The 17780-nt window shown below is 76.2% G+C and overlaps 10 non-coding genes across 10 annotated transcripts; all 10 read right to left on the reverse strand.

Annotated features, from left to right (window-relative positions):
• Positions 1 to 875: 875 nt before the first annotated feature.
• Positions 876 to 994, reverse strand: LOC140597139 (5S ribosomal RNA). The gene has a single exon (XR_011999006.1). It is a non-coding gene; the product is annotated as a 5S ribosomal RNA (ribosomal RNA).
• Positions 995 to 2659: 1665 nt separating this feature from the next.
• Positions 2660 to 2778, reverse strand: LOC140597140 (5S ribosomal RNA). Its single transcript, XR_011999007.1, has one exon. It is a non-coding gene; the product is annotated as a 5S ribosomal RNA (ribosomal RNA).
• Positions 2779 to 4441: 1663 nt separating this feature from the next.
• Positions 4442 to 4560, reverse strand: LOC140597141 (5S ribosomal RNA). Its single transcript, XR_011999008.1, has one exon. It is a non-coding gene; the product is annotated as a 5S ribosomal RNA (ribosomal RNA).
• A 1680-nt stretch (positions 4561 to 6240) lies between these two features.
• Positions 6241 to 6359, reverse strand: LOC140597142 (5S ribosomal RNA). The gene has a single exon (XR_011999009.1). It is a non-coding gene; the product is annotated as a 5S ribosomal RNA (ribosomal RNA).
• A 1679-nt stretch (positions 6360 to 8038) lies between these two features.
• On the reverse strand, positions 8039 to 8157 carry LOC140597143 (5S ribosomal RNA). Its single transcript, XR_011999010.1, has one exon. It is a non-coding gene; the product is annotated as a 5S ribosomal RNA (ribosomal RNA).
• Positions 8158 to 9837: 1680 nt separating this feature from the next.
• LOC140597145 (5S ribosomal RNA) lies at positions 9838 to 9956 on the reverse strand. The gene has a single exon (XR_011999012.1). It is a non-coding gene; the product is annotated as a 5S ribosomal RNA (ribosomal RNA).
• A 1665-nt stretch (positions 9957 to 11621) lies between these two features.
• Positions 11622 to 11740, reverse strand: LOC140597146 (5S ribosomal RNA). The gene has a single exon (XR_011999013.1). It is a non-coding gene; the product is annotated as a 5S ribosomal RNA (ribosomal RNA).
• A 1663-nt stretch (positions 11741 to 13403) lies between these two features.
• On the reverse strand, positions 13404 to 13522 carry LOC140597147 (5S ribosomal RNA). Its single transcript, XR_011999014.1, has one exon. It is a non-coding gene; the product is annotated as a 5S ribosomal RNA (ribosomal RNA).
• A 1696-nt stretch (positions 13523 to 15218) lies between these two features.
• LOC140597148 (5S ribosomal RNA) lies at positions 15219 to 15337 on the reverse strand. Its single transcript, XR_011999015.1, has one exon. It is a non-coding gene; the product is annotated as a 5S ribosomal RNA (ribosomal RNA).
• Positions 15338 to 16981: 1644 nt separating this feature from the next.
• LOC140597149 (5S ribosomal RNA) lies at positions 16982 to 17100 on the reverse strand. The gene has a single exon (XR_011999016.1). It is a non-coding gene; the product is annotated as a 5S ribosomal RNA (ribosomal RNA).
• Between the last annotated feature and the right edge of the window lie 680 nt (positions 17101 to 17780).

Consider the following 17780-nt stretch of genomic DNA (forward strand, 5'->3'; position numbering starts at 1 on the left):
CCTTTTCGGCATGGGTGCCGGCCGCCCCCGCGTCGCTGTGGCCTTGGCTGTTGCGGGGCCGCGGAGCGCGCAGCCTGGTGCCAACGGGGCCTGAGGCCCCGGGCGGTCGGGCCATCTGGTGTCCCGGGCCCGCGGAGCGTGGACGTCGTGGCTGAGGGCCGAAGGGACGGTGGTCCGCGGGGGAGGCAGGGCATGTCCTTCGGAGAGAAGGTGCAGGCGGGCCCGGGCCGAAGGTGGGGGGGTTGCGGGTGGCTGGGTGGCTTGGAGGCTGGGGGCGGTGCCAGGGAATTGCTAGGGGCTGGGGGCGGGCCTGGGGGCGGAGATTGGGGCGGGGCGAGGAGGGCCCGCAGGCGGGCCCGGCCCCGGCCCCGGCCCCGGCCCCCAAAGCCCCGCCCCGGCCCCGGCCCCCAAAGCCCCGCCCCGGCCCCCCGGAGGGGCTCGCAGGCCTGCGGAGACGGGATCCAGCCCCCGCCCGGCTCCCCCCAGCGACCGCCCCCTCCCCGCCCCGGCCCCGAGGTTCCTGCTGTCGCCCCGTCCCCTCCGTCGGCCGCCTTCGGGCCCCCGCGGCGCCCTGGGACGCGCGGCCGGCTAGGACGTGGGTGGGTGTGCTTGAAGGGCGGGCTGCGAGGGTGAAGGGCTTGAGAGGAAGAGGAGGTGGTGCATGTGTGTGGCCTCCTGCCCGTGCAGCCGGCGCCCTCGGTGCTCCGCGGCGCCCTGCGGTGCTTCCGGCGGGGCGGGGGCCATGCCACGGGTCGCCCGGAGGGGGGCGCCGCCGCCGCCGCCGCCGCCGCCGCCGCCGCCGCCGCCGCGTTGGTCGAGGGGGCGTTGGCGGCCAAGGGACAGACAGGAAGGCAGGCAAAAGGCCGAGGAAAAAAAGCCTACAGCACCCGGTATTCCCAGGCGGTCTCCCATCCAAGTACTAACCAGGCCCGACCCTGCTTAGCTTCCGAGATCAGACGAGATCGGGCGCGTTCAGGGTGGTATGGCCGTAGACGTCCGCGGCTGCCGCTGGGCGCCCCAAGAGCCTGCTCTGCGCCTCTCCGGGCCAGGCGCCCGCCGCTCCTCAGCCCTCCGCCCGCCCGATCGCGCCAGCCCGCCTGCATGCTCGCCTGCCGGCCCGACTGATTGATTGACTGACCGCCTCCCGCGCCGCGCCCGGGGTGGCGGAGGGCGCCTGCCCCGGGCCGGGCGGGGGGGGTGGGGGCCAAGACGCCTCCCGCACCCCGGAGCGGAGGCTGTCGCCGGAGCCCGGGCGCGCTCCCGTCCCCGGCCTGGCGGGCGCGTCGCCGCCGCTCGGCTCCCCGGATGGCACGCCGCCCCACCTCGGACCGCTCACTGGCTGGGGGGGTGCCGCGGGCCGGCGCCGGCCGGCTCCGGACGACCCCTGGCCTCTCCTGTTCTTCAGCCGGCCTGGCTCAAAGCCAAGCCGGGGCCGCCCGCGCCGCCGGACCCCATCCTCGGACAGGCAGGGACACAGACACAGGTGCCCACGACAGACAGACAGACACACACACACACACACACACAGACGGAGGGACACGGGCACTCGGAGCTGGGCCACAAGGCCTGTGGGGGCGAGGCAGCCACCCCGCCGGAGGGGCGCAGGCCCTGGAGCTGCCTTAGGAGCCCTGGCAGCCGCGGGCCCTGCAGCCACGGTGTCAGGGATGCCGTTCTGCCCCCATTCCTGCCCATCAGCCGAACCGCCGCGGGACCGTGTGCCTGTGTTGCGTGCGCGGCGCCCACGCCCAGGCGCGGAGCGAGTCTCTCTTGTGTCTCTTGCTGTGTTGCGCGCGGCCCTTTTCGGCATGGGTGCCGGCCGCCCCCGCGTCGCTGTGGCCTTGGCTGTTGCGGGGCCGCGGAGCGCGCAGCCTGGTGCCAACGGGGCCTGAGGCCCCGGGCGGTCGGGCCATCTGGTGTCCCGGGCCCGCGGAGCGTGGACGTCGTGGCTGAGGGCCGAAGGGACGGTGGTCCGCGGGGGAGGCAGGGCATGTCCTTCGGAGAGAAGGTGCAGGCGGGCCCGGGCCGAAGGTGGGGGGGGTTGCGGGTGGCTGGGTGGCTTGGAGGCTGGGGGCGGTGCCAGGGAATTGCTAGGGGCTGGGGGCGGGCCTGGGGGCGGAGATTGGGGCGGGGCGAGGAGGGCCCGCAGGCGGGCCCGGCCCCGGCCCCGGCCCCGGCCCCCAAAGCCCCGCCCCGGCCCCGGCCCCCAAAGCCCCGCCCCGGCCCCCCGGAGGGGCTCGCAGGCCTGCGGAGACGGGATCCAGCCCCCGCCCGGCTCCCCCCAGCGACCGCCCCCTCCCCGCCCCGGCCCCGAGGTTCCTGCTGTCGCCCCGTCCCCTCCGTCGGCCGCCTTCGGGCCCCCGCGGCGCCCTGGGACGCGCGGCCGGCTAGGACGTGGGTGGGTGTGCTTGAAGGGCGGGCTGCGAGGGTGAAGGGCTTGAGAGGAAGAGGAGGTGGTGCATGTGTGTGGCCTCCTGCCCGTGCAGCCGGCGCCCTCGGTGCTCCGCGGCGCCCTGCGGTGCTTCCGGCGGGGCGGGGGCCATGCCACGGGTCGCCCGGAGGGGGGCGCCGCCGCCGCCGCCGCCGCCGCCGCCGCGTTGGTCGAGGGGGCGTTGGCGGCCAAGGGACAGACAGGAAGGCAGGCAAAAGGCCGAGGAAAAAAAGCCTACAGCACCCGGTATTCCCAGGCGGTCTCCCATCCAAGTACTAACCAGGCCCGACCCTGCTTAGCTTCCGAGATCAGACGAGATCGGGCGCGTTCAGGGTGGTATGGCCGTAGACGTCCGCGGCTGCCGCTGGGCGCCCCAAGAGCCTGCTCTGCGCCTCTCCGGGCCAGGCGCCCGCCGCTCCTCAGCCCTCCGCCCGCCCGATCGCGCCAGCCCGCCTGCATGCTCGCCTGCCGGCCCGACTGATTGATTGACTGACCGCCTCCCGCGCCGCGCCCGGGGTGGCGGAGGGCGCCTGCCCCGGGCCGGGCGGGGGGGGTGGGGGCCAAGACGCCTCCCGCACCCCGGAGCGGAGGCTGTCGCCGGAGCCCGGGCGCGCTCCCGTCCCCGGCCTGGCGGGCGCGTCGCCGCCGCTCGGCTCCCCGGATGGCACGCCGCCCCACCTCGGACCGCTCACTGGCTGGGGGGGTGCCGCGGGCCGGCGCCGGCCGGCTCCGGACGACCCCTGGCCTCTCCTGTTCTTCAGCCGGCCTGGCTCAAAGCCAAGCCGGGGCCGCCCGCGCCGCCGGACCCCATCCTCGGACAGGCAGGGACACAGACACAGGTGCCCACGACAGACAGACAGACACACACACACACACACACAGACGGAGGGACACGGGCACTCGGAGCTGGGCCACAAGGCCTGTGGGGGCGAGGCAGCCACCCCGCCGGAGGGGCGCAGGCCCTGGAGCTGCCTTAGGAGCCCTGGCAGCCGCGGGCCCTGCAGCCACGGTGTCAGGGATGCCGTTCTGCCCCCATTCCTGCCCATCAGCCGAACCGCCGCGGGACCGTGTGCCTGTGTTGCGTGCGCGGCGCCCACGCCCAGGCGCGGAGCGAGTCTCTCTTGTGTCTCTTGCTGTGTTGCGCGCGGCCCTTTTCGGCATGGGTGCCGGCCGCCCCCGCGTCGCTGTGGCCTTGGCTGTTGCGGGGCCGCGGAGCGCGCAGCCTGGTGCCAACGGGGCCTGAGGCCCCGGGCGGTCGGGCCATCTGGTGTCCCGGGCCCGCGGAGCGTGGACGTCGTGGCTGAGGGCCGAAGGGACGGTGGTCCGCGGGGGAGGCAGGGCATGTCCTTCGGAGAGAAGGTGCAGGCGGGCCCGGGCCGAAGGTGGGGGGGGTTGCGGGTGGCTGGGTGGCTTGGAGGCTGGGGGCGGTGCCAGGGAATTGCTAGGGGCTGGGGGCGGGCCTGGGGGCGGAGATTGGGGCGGGGCGAGGAGGGCCCGCAGGCGGGCCCGGCCCCGGCCCCGGCCCCGGCCCCCAAAGCCCCGCCCCGGCCCCGGCCCCCAAAGCCCCGCCCCGGCCCCCCGGAGGGGCTCGCAGGCCTGCGGAGACGGGATCCAGCCCCCGCCCGGCTCCCCCCAGCGACCGCCCCCTCCCCGCCCCGGCCCCGAGGTTCCTGCTGTCGCCCCGTCCCCTCCGTCGGCCGCCTTCGGGCCCCCGCGGCGCCCTGGGACGCGCGGCCGGCTAGGACGTGGGTGGGTGTGCTTGAAGGGCGGGCTGCGAGGGTGAAGGGCTTGAGAGGAAGAGGAGGTGGTGCATGTGTGTGGCCTCCTGCCCGTGCAGCCGGCGCCCTCGGTGCTCCGCGGCGCCCTGCGGTGCTTCCGGCGGGGCGGGGGCCATGCCACGGGTCGCCCGGAGGGGGGCGCCGCCGCCGCCGCCGCCGCCGCCGCCGCGTTGGTCGAGGGGGCGTTGGCGGCCAAGGGACAGACAGGAAGGCAGGCAAAAGGCCGAGGAAAAAAAGCCTACAGCACCCGGTATTCCCAGGCGGTCTCCCATCCAAGTACTAACCAGGCCCGACCCTGCTTAGCTTCCGAGATCAGACGAGATCGGGCGCGTTCAGGGTGGTATGGCCGTAGACGTCCGCGGCTGCCGCTGGGCGCCCCAAGAGCCTGCTCTGCGCCTCTCCGGGCCAGGCGCCCGCCGCTCCTCAGCCCTCCGCCCGCCCGATCGCGCCAGCCCGCCTGCATGCTCGCCTGCCGGCCCGACTGATTGATTGACTGACCGCCTCCCGCGCCGCGCCCGGGGTGGCGGAGGGCGCCTGCCCCGGGCCGGGCGGGGGGGGTGGGGGCCAAGACGCCTCCCGCACCCCGGAGCGGAGGCTGTCGCCGGAGCCCGGGCGCGCTCCCGTCCCCGGCCTGGCGGGCGCGTCGCCGCCGCTCGGCTCCCCGGATGGCACGCCGCCCCACCTCGGACCGCTCACTGGCTGGGGGGGTGCCGCGGGCCGGCGCCGGCCGGCTCCGGACGACCCCTGGCCTCTCCTGTTCTTCAGCCGGCCTGGCTCAAAGCCAAGCCGGGGCCGCCCGCGCCGCCGGACCCCATCCTCGGACAGGCAGGGACACAGACACAGGTGCCCACGACAGACAGACAGACACACACACACACACACACACAGACGGAGGGACACGGGCACTCGGAGCTGGGCCACAAGGCCTGTGGGGGCGAGGCAGCCACCCCGCCGGAGGGGCGCAGGCCCTGGAGCTGCCTTAGGAGCCCTGGCAGCCGCGGGCCCTGCAGCCACGGTGTCAGGGATGCCGTTCTGCCCCCATTCCTGCCCATCAGCCGAACCGCCGCGGGACCGTGTGCCTGTGTTGCGTGCGCGGCGCCCACGCCCAGGCGCGGAGCGAGTCTCTCTTGTGTCTCTTGCTGTGTTGCGCGCGGCCCTTTTCGGCATGGGTGCCGGCCGCCCCCGCGTCGCTGTGGCCTTGGCTGTTGCGGGGCCGCGGAGCGCGCAGCCTGGTGCCAACGGGGCCTGAGGCCCCGGGCGGTCGGGCCATCTGGTGTCCCGGGCCCGCGGAGCGTGGACGTCGTGGCTGAGGGCCGAAGGGACGGTGGTCCGCGGGGGAGGCAGGGCATGTCCTTCGGAGAGAAGGTGCAGGCGGGCCCGGGCCGAAGGTGGGGGGGGTTGCGGGTGGCTGGGTGGCTTGGAGGCTGGGGGCGGTGCCAGGGAATTGCTAGGGGCTGGGGGCGGGCCTGGGGGCGGAGATTGGGGCGGGGCGAGGAGGGCCCGCAGGCGGGCCCGGCCCCGGCCCCGGCCCCGGCCCCCAAAGCCCCGCCCCGGCCCCGGCCCCCAAAGCCCCGCCCCGGCCCCCCGGAGGGGCTCGCAGGCCTGCGGAGACGGGATCCAGCCCCCGCCCGGCTCCCCCCAGCGACCGCCCCCTCCCCGCCCCGGCCCCGAGGTTCCTGCTGTCGCCCCGTCCCCTCCGTCGGCCGCCTTCGGGCCCCCGCGGCGCCCTGGGACGCGCGGCCGGCTAGGACGTGGGTGGGTGTGCTTGAAGGGCGGGCTGCGAGGGTGAAGGGCTTGAGAGGAAGAGGAGGTGGTGCATGTGTGTGGCCTCCTGCCCGTGCAGCCGGCGCCCTCGGTGCTCCGCGGCGCCCTGCGGTGCTTCCGGCGGGGCGGGGGCCATGCCACGGGTCGCCCGGAGGGGGGCGCCGCCGCCGCCGCCGCCGCCGCCGCCGCCGCCGCCGCCGCCGCGTTGGTCGAGGGGGCGTTGGCGGCCAAGGGACAGACAGGAAGGCAGGCAAAAGGCCGAGGAAAAAAAGCCTACAGCACCCGGTATTCCCAGGCGGTCTCCCATCCAAGTACTAACCAGGCCCGACCCTGCTTAGCTTCCGAGATCAGACGAGATCGGGCGCGTTCAGGGTGGTATGGCCGTAGACGTCCGCGGCTGCCGCTGGGCGCCCCAAGAGCCTGCTCTGCGCCTCTCCGGGCCAGGCGCCCGCCGCTCCTCAGCCCTCCGCCCGCCCGATCGCGCCAGCCCGCCTGCATGCTCGCCTGCCGGCCCGACTGATTGATTGACTGACCGCCTCCCGCGCCGCGCCCGGGGTGGCGGAGGGCGCCTGCCCCGGGCCGGGCGGGGGGGGTGGGGGCCAAGACGCCTCCCGCACCCCGGAGCGGAGGCTGTCGCCGGAGCCCGGGCGCGCTCCCGTCCCCGGCCTGGCGGGCGCGTCGCCGCCGCTCGGCTCCCCGGATGGCACGCCGCCCCACCTCGGACCGCTCACTGGCTGGGGGGGTGCCGCGGGCCGGCGCCGGCCGGCTCCGGACGACCCCTGGCCTCTCCTGTTCTTCAGCCGGCCTGGCTCAAAGCCAAGCCGGGGCCGCCCGCGCCGCCGGACCCCATCCTCGGACAGGCAGGGACACAGACACAGGTGCCCACGACAGACAGACAGACACACACACACACACACACACAGACGGAGGGACACGGGCACTCGGAGCTGGGCCACAAGGCCTGTGGGGGCGAGGCAGCCACCCCGCCGGAGGGGCGCAGGCCCTGGAGCTGCCTTAGGAGCCCTGGCAGCCGCGGGCCCTGCAGCCACGGTGTCAGGGATGCCGTTCTGCCCCCATTCCTGCCCATCAGCCGAACCGCCGCGGGACCGTGTGCCTGTGTTGCGTGCGCGGCGCCCACGCCCAGGCGCGGAGCGAGTCTCTCTTGTGTCTCTTGCTGTGTTGCGCGCGGCCCTTTTCGGCATGGGTGCCGGCCGCCCCCGCGTCGCTGTGGCCTTGGCTGTTGCGGGGCCGCGGAGCGCGCAGCCCGGTGCCAACGGGGCCTGAGGCCCCGGGCGGTCGGGCCATCTGGTGTCCCGGGCCCGCGGAGCGTGGACGTCGTGGCTGAGGGCCGAAGGGACGGTGGTCCGCGGGGGAGGCAGGGCATGTCCTTCGGAGAGAAGGTGCAGGCGGGCCCGGGCCGAAGGTGGGGGGGGTTGCGGGTGGCTGGGTGGCTTGGAGGCTGGGGGCGGTGCCAGGGAATATTGCTAGGGGCTGGGGGCGGGCCTGGGGGCGGAGATTGGGGCGGGGCGAGGAGGGCCCGCAGGCGGGCCCGGCCCCGGCCCCGGCCCCGGCCCCCAAAGCCCCGCCCCGGCCCCGGCCCCCAAAGCCCCGCCCCGGCCCCCCGGAGGGGCTCGCAGGCCTGCGGAGACGGGATCCAGCCCCCGCCCGGCTCCCCCCAGCGACCGCCCCCTCCCCGCCCCGGCCCCGAGGTTCCTGCTGTCGCCCCGTCCCCTCCGTCGGCCGCCTTCGGGCCCCCGCGGCGCCCTGGGACGCGCGGCCGGCTAGGACGTGGGTGGGTGTGCTTGAAGGGCGGGCTGCGAGGGTGAAGGGCTTGAGAGGAAGAGGAGGTGGTGCATGTGTGTGGCCTCCTGCCCGTGCAGCCGGCGCCCTCGGTGCTCCGCGGCGCCCTGCGGTGCTTCCGGCGGGGCGGGGGCCATGCCACGGGTCGCCCGGAGGGCGCCGCCGCCGCCGCCGCCGCCGCCGCCGCCGCCGCCGCCGCCGCGTTGGTCGAGGGGGCGTTGGCGGCCAAGGGACAGACAGGAAGGCAGGCAAAAGGCCGAGGAAAAAAAGCCTACAGCACCCGGTATTCCCAGGCGGTCTCCCATCCAAGTACTAACCAGGCCCGACCCTGCTTAGCTTCCGAGATCAGACGAGATCGGGCGCGTTCAGGGTGGTATGGCCGTAGACGTCCGCGGCTGCCGCTGGGCGCCCCAAGAGCCTGCTCTGCGCCTCTCCGGGCCAGGCGCCCGCCGCTCCTCAGCCCTCCGCCCGCCCGATCGCGCCAGCCCGCCTGCATGCTCGCCTGCCGGCCCGACTGATTGATTGACTGACCGCCTCCCGCGCCGCGCCCGGGGTGGCGGAGGGCGCCTGCCCCGGGCCGGGCGGGGGGGGTGGGGGCCAAGACGCCTCCCGCACCCCGGAGCGGAGGCTGTCGCCGGAGCCCGGGCGCGCTCCCGTCCCCGGCCTGGCGGGCGCGTCGCCGCCGCTCGGCTCCCCGGATGGCACGCCGCCCCACCTCGGACCGCTCACTGGCTGGGGGGGTGCCGCGGGCCGGCGCCGGCCGGCTCCGGACGACCCCTGGCCTCTCCTGTTCTTCAGCCGGCCTGGCTCAAAGCCAAGCCGGGGCCGCCCGCGCCGCCGGACCCCATCCTCGGACAGGCAGGGACACAGACACAGGTGCCCACGACAGACAGACAGACACACACACACACACACACACAGACGGAGGGACACGGGCACTCGGAGCTGGGCCACAAGGCCTGTGGGGGCGAGGCAGCCACCCCGCCGGAGGGGCGCAGGCCCTGGAGCTGCCTTAGGAGCCCTGGCAGCCGCGGGCCCTGCAGCCACGGTGTCAGGGATGCCGTTCTGCCCCCATTCCTGCCCATCAGCCGAACCGCCGCGGGACCGTGTGCCTGTGTTGCGTGCGCGGCGCCCACGCCCAGGCGCGGAGCGAGTCTCTCTTGTGTCTCTTGCTGTGTTGCGCGCGGCCCTTTTCGGCATGGGTGCCGGCCGCCCCCGCGTCGCTGTGGCCTTGGCTGTTGCGGGGCCGCGGAGCGCGCAGCCTGGTGCCAACGGGGCCTGAGGCCCCGGGCGGTCGGGCCATCTGGTGTCCCGGGCCCGCGGAGCGTGGACGTCGTGGCTGAGGGCCGAAGGGACGGTGGTCCGCGGGGGAGGCAGGGCATGTCCTTCGGAGAGAAGGTGCAGGCGGGCCCGGGCCGAAGGTGGGGGGGGTTGCGGGTGGCTGGGTGGCTTGGAGGCTGGGGGCGGTGCCAGGGAATTGCTAGGGGCTGGGGGCGGGCCTGGGGGCGGAGATTGGGGCGGGGCGAGGAGGGCCCGCAGGCGGGCCCGGCCCCGGCCCCGGCCCCGGCCCCCAAAGCCCCGCCCCGGCCCCGGCCCCCAAAGCCCCGCCCCGGCCCCCCGGAGGGGCTCGCAGGCCTGCGGAGACGGGATCCAGCCCCCGCCCGGCTCCCCCCAGCGACCGCCCCCTCCCCGCCCCGGCCCCGAGGTTCCTGCTGTCGCCCCGTCCCCTCCGTCGGCCGCCTTCGGGCCCCCGCGGCGCCCTGGGACGCGCGGCCGGCTAGGACGTGGGTGGGTGTGCTTGAAGGGCGGGCTGCGAGGGTGAAGGGCTTGAGAGGAAGAGGAGGTGGTGCATGTGTGTGGCCTCCTGCCCGTGCAGCCGGCGCCCTCGGTGCTCCGCGGCGCCCTGCGGTGCTTCCGGCGGGGCGGGGGCCATGCCACGGGTCGCCCGGAGGGGGGCGCCGCCGCCGCCGCCGCCGCCGCCGCCGCCGCCGCCGCCGCCGCGTTGGTCGAGGGGGCGTTGGCGGCCAAGGGACAGACAGGAAGGCAGGCAAAAGGCCGAGGAAAAAAAGCCTACAGCACCCGGTATTCCCAGGCGGTCTCCCATCCAAGTACTAACCAGGCCCGACCCTGCTTAGCTTCCGAGATCAGACGAGATCGGGCGCGTTCAGGGTGGTATGGCCGTAGACGTCCGCGGCTGCCGCTGGGCGCCCCAAGAGCCTGCTCTGCGCCTCTCCGGGCCAGGCGCCCGCCGCTCCTCAGCCCTCCGCCCGCCCGATCGCGCCAGCCCGCCTGCATGCTCGCCTGCCGGCCCGACTGATTGATTGACTGACCGCCTCCCGCGCCGCGCCCGGGGTGGCGGAGGGCGCCTGCCCCGGGCCGGGCGGGGGGGGTGGGGGCCAAGACGCCTCCCGCACCCCGGAGCGGAGGCTGTCGCCGGAGCCCGGGCGCGCTCCCGTCCCCGGCCTGGCGGGCGCGTCGCCGCCGCTCGGCTCCCCGGATGGCACGCCGCCCCACCTCGGACCGCTCACTGGCTGGGGGGGTGCCGCGGGCCGGCGCCGGCCGGCTCCGGACGACCCCTGGCCTCTCCTGTTCTTCAGCCGGCCTGGCTCAAAGCCAAGCCGGGGCCGCCCGCGCCGCCGGACCCCATCCTCGGACAGGCAGGGACACAGACACAGGTGCCCACGACAGACAGACAGACACACACACACACACACACAGACGGAGGGACACGGGCACTCGGAGCTGGGCCACAAGGCCTGTGGGGGCGAGGCAGCCACCCCGCCGGAGGGGCGCAGGCCCTGGAGCTGCCTTAGGAGCCCTGGCAGCCGCGGGCCCTGCAGCCACGGTGTCAGGGATGCCGTTCTGCCCCCATTCCTGCCCATCAGCCGAACCGCCGCGGGACCGTGTGCCTGTGTTGCGTGCGCGGCGCCCACGCCCAGGCGCGGAGCGAGTCTCTCTTGTGTCTCTTGCTGTGTTGCGCGCGGCCCTTTTCGGCATGGGTGCCGGCCGCCCCCGCGTCGCTGTGGCCTTGGCTGTTGCGGGGCCGCGGAGCGCGCAGCCCGGTGCCAACGGGGCCTGAGGCCCCGGGCGGTCGGGCCATCTGGTGTCCCGGGCCCGCGGAGCGTGGACGTCGTGGCTGAGGGCCGAAGGGACGGTGGTCCGCGGGGGAGGCAGGGCATGTCCTTCGGAGAGAAGGTGCAGGCGGGCCCGGGCCGAAGGTGGGGGGGGTTGCGGGTGGCTGGGTGGCTTGGAGGCTGGGGGCGGTGCCAGGGAATTGCTAGGGGCTGGGGGCGGGCCTGGGGGCGGAGATTGGGGCGGGGCGAGGAGGGCCCGCAGGCGGGCCCGGCCCCGGCCCCGGCCCCGGCCCCCAAAGCCCCGCCCCGGCCCCGGCCCCCAAAGCCCCGCCCCGGCCCCCCGGAGGGGCTCGCAGGCCTGCGGAGAGACGGGATCCAGCCCCCGCCCGGCTCCCCCCAGCGACCGCCCCCTCCCCGCCCCGGCCCCGAGGTTCCTGCTGTCGCCCCGTCCCCTCCGTCGGCCGCCTTCGGGCCCCCGCGGCGCCCTGGGACGCGCGGCCGGCTAGGACGTGGGTGGGTGTGCTTGAAGGGCGGGCTGCGAGGGTGAAGGGCTTGAGAGGAAGAGGAGGTGGTGCATGTGTGTGGCCTCCTGCCCGTGCAGCCGGCGCCCTCGGTGCTCCGCGGCGCCCTGCGGTGCTTCCGGCGGGGCGGGGGCCATGCCACGGGTCGCCCGGAGGGGGGCGCCGCCGCCGCCGCCGCCGCCGCCGCCGCGTTGGTCGAGGGGGCGTTGGCGGCCAAGGGACAGACAGGAAGGCAGGCAAAAGGCCGAGGAAAAAAAGCCTACAGCACCCGGTATTCCCAGGCGGTCTCCCATCCAAGTACTAACCAGGCCCGACCCTGCTTAGCTTCCGAGATCAGACGAGATCGGGCGCGTTCAGGGTGGTATGGCCGTAGACGTCCGCGGCTGCCGCTGGGCGCCCCAAGAGCCTGCTCTGCGCCTCTCCGGGCCAGGCGCCCGCCGCTCCTCAGCCCTCCGCCCGCCCGATCGCGCCAGCCCGCCTGCATGCTCGCCTGCCGGCCCGACTGATTGATTGACTGACCGCCTCCCGCGCCGCGCCCGGGGTGGCGGAGGGCGCCTGCCCCGGGCCGGGCGGGGGGGGTGGGGGCCAAGACGCCTCCCGCACCCCGGAGCGGAGGCTGTCGCCGGAGCCCGGGCGCGCTCCCGTCCCCGGCCTGGCGGGCGCGTCGCCGCCGCTCGGCTCCCCGGATGGCACGCCGCCCCACCTCGGACCGCTCACTGGCTGGGGGGGTGCCGCGGGCCGGCGCCGGCCGGCTCCGGACGACCCCTGGCCTCTCCTGTTCTTCAGCCGGCCTGGCTCAAAGCCAAGCCGGGGCCGCCCGCGCCGCCGGACCCCATCCTCGGACAGGCAGGGACACAGACACAGGTGCCCACGACAGACAGACAGACACACACACACACACACACAGACGGAGGGACACGGGCACTCGGAGCTGGGCCACAAGGCCTGTGGGGGCGAGGCAGCCACCCCGCCGGAGGGGCGCAGGCCCTGGAGCTGCCTTAGGAGCCCTGGCAGCCGCGGGCCCTGCAGCCACGGTGTCAGGGATGCCGTTCTGCCCCCATTCCTGCCCATCAGCCGAACCGCCGCGGGACCGTGTGCCTGTGTTGCGTGCGCGGCGCCCACGCCCAGGCGCGGAGCGAGTCTCTCTTGTGTCTCTTGCTGTGTTGCGCGCGGCCCTTTTCGGCATGGGTGCCGGCCGCCCCCGCGTCGCTGTGGCCTTGGCTGTTGCGGGGCCGCGGAGCGCGCAGCCCGGTGCCAACGGGGCCTGAGGCCCCGGGCGGTCGGGCCATCTGGTGTCCCGGGCCCGCGGAGCGTGGACGTCGTGGCTGAGGGCCGAAGGGACGGTGGTCCGCGGGGGAGGCAGGGCATGTCCTTCGGAGAGAAGGTGCAGGCGGGCCCGGGCCGAAGGTGGGGGGGGTTGCGGGTGGCTGGGTGGCTTGGAGGCTGGGGGCGGTGCCAGGGAATTGCTAGGGGCTGGGGGCGGGCCTGGGGGCGGAGATTGGGGCGGGGCGAGGAGGGCCCGCAGGCGGGCCCGGCCCCGGCCCCGGCCCCGGCCCCCAAAGCCCCGCCCCGGCCCCGGCCCCCAAAGCCCCGCCCCGGCCCCCCGGAGGGGCTCGCAGGCCTGCGGAGACGGGATCCAGCCCCCGCCCGGCTCCCCCCAGCGACCGCCCCCTCCCCGCCCCGGCCCCGAGGTTCCTGCTGTCGCCCCGTCCCCTCCGTCGGCCGCCTTCGGGCCCCCGCGGCGCCCTGGGACGCGCGGCCGGCTAGGACGTGGGTGGGTGTGCTTGAAGGGCGGGCTGCGAGGGTGAAGGGCTTGAGAGGAAGAGGAGGTGGTGCATGTGTGTGGCCTCCTGCCCGTGCAGCCGGCGCCCTCGGTGCTCCGCGGCGCCCTGCGGTGCTTCCGGCGGGGCGGGGGCCATGCCACGGGTCGCCCGGAGGGGGGCGCCGCCGCCGCCGCCGCCGCCGCCGCCGCGTTGGTCGAGGGGGCGTTGGCGGCCAAGGGACAGACAGGAAGGCAGGCAAAAGGCCGAGGAAAAAAAGCCTACAGCACCCGGTATTCCCAGGCGGTCTCCCATCCAAGTACTAACCAGGCCCGACCCTGCTTAGCTTCCGAGATCAGACGAGATCGGGCGCGTTCAGGGTGGTATGGCCGTAGACGTCCGCGGCTGCCGCTGGGCGCCCCAAGAGCCTGCTCTGCGCCTCTCCGGGCCAGGCGCCCGCCGCTCCTCAGCCCTCCGCCCGCCCGATCGCGCCAGCCCGCCTGCATGCTCGCCTGCCGGCCCGACTGATTGATTGACTGACCGCCTCCCGCGCCGCGCCCGGGGTGGCGGAGGGCGCCTGCCCCGGGCCGGGCGGGGGGGGTGGGGGCCAAGACGCCTCCCGCACCCCGGAGCGGAGGCTGTCGCCGGAGCCCGGGCGCGCTCCCGTCCCCGGCCTGGCGGGCGCGTCGCCGCCGCTCGGCTCCCCGGATGGCACGCCGCCCCACCTCGGACCGCTCACTGGCTGGGGGGGTGCCGCGGGCCGGCGCCGGCCGGCTCCGGACGACCCCTGGCCTCTCCTGTTCTTCAGCCGGCCTGGCTCAAAGCCAAGCCGGGGCCGCCCGCGCCGCCGGACCCCATCCTCGGACAGGCAGGGACACAGACACAGGTGCCCACGACAGACAGACAGACACACACACACACACACACAGACGGAGGGACACGGGCACTCGGAGCTGGGCCACAAGGCCTGTGGGGGCGAGGCAGCCACCCCGCCGGAGGGGCGCAGGCCCTGGAGCTGCCTTAGGAGCCCTGGCAGCCGCGGGCCCTGCAGCCACGGTGTCAGGGATGCCGTTCTGCCCCCATTCCTGCCCATCAGCCGAACCGCCGCGGGACCGTGTGCCTGTGTTGCGTGCGCGGCGCCCACGCCCAGGCGCGGAGCGAGTCTCTCTTGTGTCTCTTGCTGTGTTGCGCGCGGCCCTTTTCGGCATGGGTGCCGGCCGCCCCCGCGTCGCTGTGGCCTTGGCTGTTGCGGGGCCGCGGAGCGCGCAGCCCGGTGCCAACGGGGCCTGAGGCCCCGGGCGGTCGGGCCATCTGGTGTCCCGGGCCCGCGGAGCGTGGACGTCGTGGCTGAGGGCCGAAGGGACGGTGGTCCGCGGGGGAGGCAGGGCATGTCCTTCGGAGAGAAGGTGCAGGCGGGCCCGGGCCGAAGGTGGGGGGGGTTGCGGGTGGCTGGGTGGCTTGGAGGCTGGGGGCGGTGCCAGGGAATTGCTAGGGGCTGGGGGCGGGCCTGGGGGCGGAGATTGGGGCGGGGCGAGGAGGGCCCGCAGGCGGGCCCGGCCCCGGCCCCGGCCCCGGCCCCGGCCCCGGCCCCGGCCCCCAAAGCCCCGCCCCGGCCCCGGCCCCCAAAGCCCCGCCCCGGCCCCCCGGAGGGGCTCGCAGGCCTGCGGAGACGGGATCCAGCCCCCGCCCGGCTCCCCCCAGCGACCGCCCCCTCCCCGCCCCGGCCCCGAGGTTCCTGCTGTCGCCCCGTCCCCTCCGTCGGCCGCCTTCGGGCCCCCGCGGCGCCCTGGGACGCGCGGCCGGCTAGGACGTGGGTGGGTGTGCTTGAAGGGCGGGCTGCGAGGGTGAAGGGCTTGAGAGGAAGAGGAGGTGGTGCATGTGTGTGGCCTCCTGCCCGTGCAGCCGGCGCCCTCGGTGCTCCGCGGCGCCCTGCGGTGCTTCCGGCGGGGCGGGGGCCATGCCACGGGTCGCCCGGAGGGGGGCGCCGCCGCCGCCGCCGCCGCCGCCGCCGCCGCCGCCGCCGCCGCGTTGGTCGAGGGGGCGTTGGCGGCCAAGGGACAGACAGGAAGGCAGGCAAAAGGCCGAGGAAAAAAAGCCTACAGCACCCGGTATTCCCAGGCGGTCTCCCATCCAAGTACTAACCAGGCCCGACCCTGCTTAGCTTCCGAGATCAGACGAGATCGGGCGCGTTCAGGGTGGTATGGCCGTAGACGTCCGCGGCTGCCGCTGGGCGCCCCAAGAGCCTGCTCTGCGCCTCTCCGGGCCAGGCGCCCGCCGCTCCTCAGCCCTCCGCCCGCCCGATCGCGCCAGCCCGCCTGCATGCTCGCCTGCCGGCCCGACTGATTGATTGACTGACCGCCTCCCGCGCCGCGCCCGGGGTGGCGGAGGGCGCCTGCCCCGGGCCGGGCGGGGGGGGGTGGGGGCCAAGACGCCTCCCGCACCCCGGAGCGGAGGCTGTCGCCGGAGCCCGGGCGCGCTCCCGTCCCCGGCCTGGCGGGCGCGTCGCCGCCGCTCGGCTCCCCGGATGGCACGCCGCCCCACCTCGGACCGCTCACTGGCTGGGGGGGTGCCGCGGGCCGGCGCCGGCCGGCTCCGGACGACCCCTGGCCTCTCCTGTTCTTCAGCCGGCCTGGCTCAAAGCCAAGCCGGGGCCGCCCGCGCCGCCGGACCCCATCCTCGGACAGGCAGGGACACAGACACAGGTGCCCACGACAGACAGACAGACACACACACACACACACACAGACGGAGGGACACGGGCACTCGGAGCTGGGCCACAAGGCCTGTGGGGGCGAGGCAGCCACCCCGCCAGAGGGGCGCAGGCCCTGGAGCTGCCTTAGGAGCCCTGGCAGCCGCGGGCCCTGCAGCCACGGTGTCAGGGATGCCGTTCTGCCCCCATTCCTGCCCATCAGCCGAACCGCCGCGGGACCGTGTGCCTGTGTTGCGTGCGCGGCGCCCACGCCCAGGCGCGGAGCGAGTCTCTCTTGTGTCTCTTGCTGTGTTGCGCGCGGCCCTTTTCGGCATGGGTGCCGGCCGCCCCCGCGTCGCTGTGGCCTTGGCTGTTGCGGGGCCGCGGAGCGCGCAGCCCGGTGCCAACGGGGCCTGAGGCCCCGGGCGGTCGGGCCATCTGGTGTCCCGGGCCCGCGGAGCGTGGACGTCGTGGCTGAGGGCCGAAGGGACGGTGGTCCGCGGGGGAGGCAGGGCATGTCCTTCGGAGAGAAGGTGCAGGCGGGCCCGGGCCGAAGGTGGGGGGGGTTGCGGGTGGCTGGGTGGCTTGGAGGCTGGGGGCGGTGCCAGGGAATTGCTAGGGGCTGGGGGCGGGCCTGGGGGCGGAGATTGGGGCGGGGCGAGGAGGGCCCGCAGGCGGGCCCGGCCCCGGCCCCGGCCCCGGCCCCGGCCCCCAAAGCCCCGCCCCGGCCCCCCGGAGGGGCTCGCAGGCCTGCGGAGACGGGATCCAGCCCCCGCCCGGCTCCCCCCAGCGACCGCCCCCTCCCCGCCCCGGCCCCGAGGTTCCTGCTGTCGCCCCGTCCCCTCCGTCGGCCGCCTTCGGGCCCCCGCGGCGCCCTGGGACGCGCGGCCGGCTAGGACGTGGGTGGGTGTGCTTGAAGGGCGGGCTGCGAGGGTGAAGGGCTTGAGAGGAAGAGGAGGTGGTGCATGTGTGTGGCCTCCTGCCCGTGCAGCCGGCGCCCTCGGTGCTCCGCGGCGCCCTGCGGTGCTTCCGGCGGGGCGGGGGCCATGCCACGGGTCGCCCGGAGGGGGGCGCCGCCGCCGCCGCCGCCGCCGCCGCCGCGTTGGTCGAGGGGGCGTTGGCGGCCAAGGGACAGACAGGAAGGCAGGCAAAAGGCCGAGGAAAAAAAGCCTACAGCACCCGGTATTCCCAGGCGGTCTCCCATCCAAGTACTAACCAGGCCCGACCCTGCTTAGCTTCCGAGATCAGACGAGATCGGGCGCGTTCAGGGTGGTATGGCCGTAGACGTCCGCGGCTGCCGCTGGGCGCCCCAAGAGCCTGCTCTGCGCCTCTCCGGGCCAGGCGCCCGCCGCTCCTCAGCCCTCCGCCCGCCCGATCGCGCCAGCCCGCCTGCATGCTCGCCTGCCGGCCCGACTGATTGATTGACTGACCGCCTCCCGCGCCGCGCCCGGGGTGGCGGAGGGCGCCTGCCCCGGGCCGGGCGGGGGGGGTGGGGGCCAAGACGCCTCCCGCACCCCGGAGCGGAGGCTGTCGCCGGAGCCCGGGCGCGCTCCCGTCCCCGGCCTGGCGGGCGCGTCGCCGCCGCTCGGCTCCCCGGATGGCACGCCGCCCCACCTCGGACCGCTCACTGGCTGGGGGGGTGCCGCGGGCCGGCGCCGGCCGGCTCCGGACGACCCCTGGCCTCTCCTGTTCTTCAGCCGGCCTGGCTCAAAGCCAAGCCGGGGCCGCCCGCGCCGCCGGACCCCATCCTCGGACAGGCAGGGACACAGACACAGGTGCCCACGACAGACAGACAGACACACACACACACACACACACAGACGGAGGGACACGGGCACTCGGAGCTGGGCCACAAGGCCTGTGGGGGCGAGGCAGCCACCCCGCCGGAGGGGCGCAGGCCCTGGAGCTGCCTTAGGAGCCCTGGCAGCCGCGGGCCCTGCAGCCACGGTGTCAGGGATGCCGTTCT

This window comes from Vulpes vulpes, unplaced genomic scaffold (assembly GCF_048418805.1).
Source record: "Vulpes vulpes isolate BD-2025 unplaced genomic scaffold, VulVul3 u000000688, whole genome shotgun sequence".
Lineage (NCBI taxonomy): Eukaryota > Metazoa > Chordata > Mammalia > Carnivora > Canidae > Vulpes > Vulpes vulpes.